Source organism: Penaeus monodon, chromosome 13, assembly GCF_015228065.2.
Source record: "Penaeus monodon isolate SGIC_2016 chromosome 13, NSTDA_Pmon_1, whole genome shotgun sequence".
NCBI classification, from domain to species: domain Eukaryota; kingdom Metazoa; phylum Arthropoda; class Malacostraca; order Decapoda; family Penaeidae; genus Penaeus; species Penaeus monodon.
The window spans coordinates 172,627-177,083 of record NC_051398.1 but is presented as its reverse complement, the minus strand read 5'-3'; positions in this window follow the sequence as shown (position 1 = coordinate 177,083).

Sequence of the window (4,457 nt, the reverse complement as noted above, 5' to 3'; positions counted from 1 at the left end):
TCGATTGTGTCTTCATCAGAAATACATGCATTTCTGACGAAGACACGATATGAATGCGGTTCATATATTATTATATATAAATAAATAAATATATATACATATTCTTCTTCTTTTAACGGTAGGTTCATGTTTGAGCCGCCGTGGTCACAGCATGATACTTAATGGTAGTTTTCATGTTGTGATGCTCTTGGAGTGAGTACGTGGTAGGGTCCCCAGATCCTTTCCACGGAGAGTGCCCGGGGTTACCTTTTTTTTTTTTTGGTAATAATTCTTTATTTTATCCGGGCTTGGGACCAGCACTGACTTGGGCTGGCTTTTTGGGCCCCCCAGTGGCTAGGTAGGCAATCAAGGTGAAGTTTCCTTGCCCAAGGGGAAAAACGCGCCGGCCGGTGACTCGAACCCCCGAAAATCAGATTGCCGTCGTGACGTCTTGAGTCCGATGCTCTAACCATTCGGCCACAGCGGCCTTGGCGATCATGGGCTTCCATGATTTTTCTTGCAATTTAGAGCGGTGGTTTGCTATTGCCTTCCGCCCTGTTTTTTTTTTTTTTTTTTTTTTATCGAGTCACCATCTCTATTTACCCGGCACGGCTTGGGCTGACTTGGCCACCCAGTGGCTAGGCAGGCAATCGAGGTAAAGGTTCCTTGCCCAAGGGAAACAACGCGCCGGCGGTGACTCGAACCCTCGAACTCAGATTACCCTCGTGACAGTCTTGAGTCCGACGCTCTAACCATTCGGCCACCGCGTCCCCATATACATATATATATGTATATATATTATATATATAATTATATTATATATATTATATATATATATATATGTATATATATATGGGGGCTGCGGTGACCGAATGGTTAGAGCGTTTGGACTGTCATGACGGCAATCTGAGTTCAAGGGTTCGAGTCACCGGCCGGCGCGTTGTTCCTGGGCAAGAACTTCACCTCGAATGCCTACCTAACCACTGGGTGGCCAAGCCATATATATATATATATATATATATATATATATATATCTATATATATATATATTTTAAATATATATACATATATATATATATATATGTATGTATGAGCGTTAGGTGCGCGCGAGAACCCCGCGGACGAACCTGCGGCACAAGAAAAAAAAAATAGTGTTTTTAATTACGTACATAGGCCTTCCTTGGCTTTCAAAAACCCGAAGCGTATAGTGCGTGTTGTGTGAGATACGAATACAAAAGTTTATTGCAGAAAATAAACGTGTGTGTTTCATGTGTGTGGTGTGGGAGTAGTGTATGACAGAGTTGGTAAGCGTGTTTAAACCGAGGGGGAGGACGCGCACGCGAGTACACCTCACACTCGCGAGTCTCGACTTTGCTCAGGCGTAATTAGGAAGCTGTACCTAAATGCTTCGTCCAACAGTATTTGAGTGAATCCCTCTGCAGATCGTTCACAACAACGTTTGTATGCAATTCCCCCGTTAACCACCCAACTAGCGCCCCCGTGCGCGGGGTCTTTAGTGATCGGGCGCCCACAATGCTCAAATCGCGCTTTCCTCTTTTTAGATTTCAAACGTACCTGCCCCGATTTGTTGATAAACAAATTCTCCGGCAAGGGAACCTCGTTTTATCGAATCTTCTACTTTATTTTCGCACCTGGTTTTCAATTTTAGGCCCACTTCCCCATTTAAGGAGGTAGTGATTTTTTCATTATAATTTATTATTTCCAAGTTGAAAATCATTCATTCCTTTCATTTGTCATTGTTATTAGTGAGGGTCTTTATCATTAGGTTTCATTCTCGTTATTTATCGATTCGTTCTAGCCCCTTTTGGTTACCTTTACAGGCGTATATTCTTAGTGAAAGGTTTATTATAATTCCCTATAAAATCTCAGAATATAATTGAATTATATCTTAATATTTCCAAGTCGCCGATCCTTTTAACTCCACACATGTTTACATTGCCTTTCCTTTACCTTTACAATAATCATATTGGTGAGGAACTCATTGAAACATTAATAAGGGTTCAAATCAGGAGTATATTTAAAAAAAAAAAAAAACAGTTAAAATGGTAAATGGTTGAACCATGGGGGAGGGGGTTATTTTCAGCATTAAAAAAAATTGGAATTACTTGAAAAGCAAAATAAAATAAGGAACAATGTAAAATAGATGAACAATATAAAATAAAGAGGCACCGGATTTCCTAATAATGGCTCTAAACTGCTAGCCTTGCCCCCCACGACCTGTCTACCACCGCGCGTACACAACCACTTACGCCGACCAGCTGAACCCTGTCTCTCCGGCCTCCTTGCCCCAATCACCCCTCGAGCAGAAGACCCGACCGTCACCACCTAAGGCGGCTAGATCAACTCTGACCCCGCCCATTTCCTTGGCCGACGGTTCTCCACGGGCGCTCCACATTTTAGGAAGTAAAATGTTGCATATGTGCTCTAATAAAATATCCCTAGACTTAAAAACTAACCATTCTAAAATTAATAAAATATGGGAATTAAAATGGAAATACTTACGACAAAAATGCATTAAAAAATGAAATACTAAAGCAAAAATAAAAACAAAATAAACGATATATATATATATATATATATATATATATAAAATATCGAAATGGCTAAGGGGTCGCATCCCAGAAAGTTTAAAGGATAAAAAAAACTTTCAAACCGAATACCCCAATTAAAAATAATCCCCCAAAGTATAATTTTTCTTAATGGGGACCCAATGCTCTCATTTGTAGCAGTAACTATCACCTGGGCCTTTAGCAATTTTCCCGAATTATACATGAACATTTCGTCACGACATGAAGTTGGTAGTGGATCAACGACGAGTTCATAGACGATGAGAAAAATCAGGGGGAGCTGCGTCTGACGACGGAGCTGGCCACGACATATATATATATGCATGTATATTTATATTTGTATATATATATATATATATATATATATATATATATATATATATATATATATATATGTATAATTATTTTATATATATGCACACACACACACATATATATAAATTATATATATATATATATATTATATATATATATATATATATATATGTGTGTGTGTGTGTGTGTGTGTGTGTGTGTGTGTGTGTGTGTGTATGTATGTATTATTACGGTTGTAGTTGTTTGACGAGATTTAGCCTTATTCTAGGGGAATGTAGTTTATATATATATATATATATATATATATATATATATATATATATATATATATATATATATATATAAACTTTTAAAACATAATAAAATCAGAGCATTAAGGCTTTACTCCCAAGCATTATAATATTTCATATTTTCCGGATTCATTGTATTTATTTAGCTTATTTGAATCATAAATTTGGTAGGTCTTAGTTTTAACTTGTTAGACTGTTGATTCACTTAGTTTAGGCAGCGTATTTTTATAATAATACTTTCATGGAAATTCATAAGAGTAAGTGATCTTTATTTTCATTTAACAAAACAATCCATTACCAACATTAAAATATGCATAACATTTACCTTACACCATCACACAAATACGTCATTATTCTTAATCAATAACTTCTTTATATAACATTACACCATCAATAGTCTCGCTGTGAACAAGATTTTTATACTTGTCAAATATTGATGTAAGCACCACGATTCTGTAGTCACAGCTGAGAAGTAGCGAGGTTAGAAGTCGGAGCTGCACAGTTCTATGGCTGAACAACTCTCGTTTTGCCGTCTTTCTTGCCTCTTATATAGGCCTACTTGGCGGTTCTGCAGGGCAACGTCTTGAGAGATGGCGCGGAAGAAGTCAAGACCGCTTGTTCTCCAACTAGGTTTCGTTTGGGGGTCAAGACGTTCGTTACCCAAAATTGAAGATTTCGCGACGATAATATCAGAATTTGCAGACGGAACGGCGGCATTTGTAGCAATATATATATATATATATATATATATATATATATATATATATATATATATATATATATATATATGTATATATATATATATTTTTTTTTTTACTCGCAACGCCCGCGCTCCATTGCTTCACCTAGCGACACGTCTTGGGTGGGCAAGTCGGAGGCACTGCCGGCGACGGAGCAGGAGACTTCGATCTGACTCCGTCCTCCGACTCATCCTCGCTTTCGTCTTCACTCTCGCTGTGGCTCTGTCGAGGTGCTTCATGGCAAGGAAAAGCTGGGCCCAAAAGGGGATAATAGAACTAAAATATAACCGTTTATGTGAACGCCAACAAAAGGCTAACACCAGGCCTCTCGCTTGCCTCTCTACTGATGTTTTTGATTTTCTTTCTTTTTTGTAAAGACCGCGGGAGCCTCTGATGGAGAGTTCTACGCACGAGCTAAATTGTAATTGATTAATTTAGAGCCCCTAAATTCAAATGACTAATTAAGAACGCTCATTTTTTTTTTAATTTACTTAAGAGCTATATTTTTTTTCGTACCACTTTTCAGCCCTACTAGCTCTGTAGGC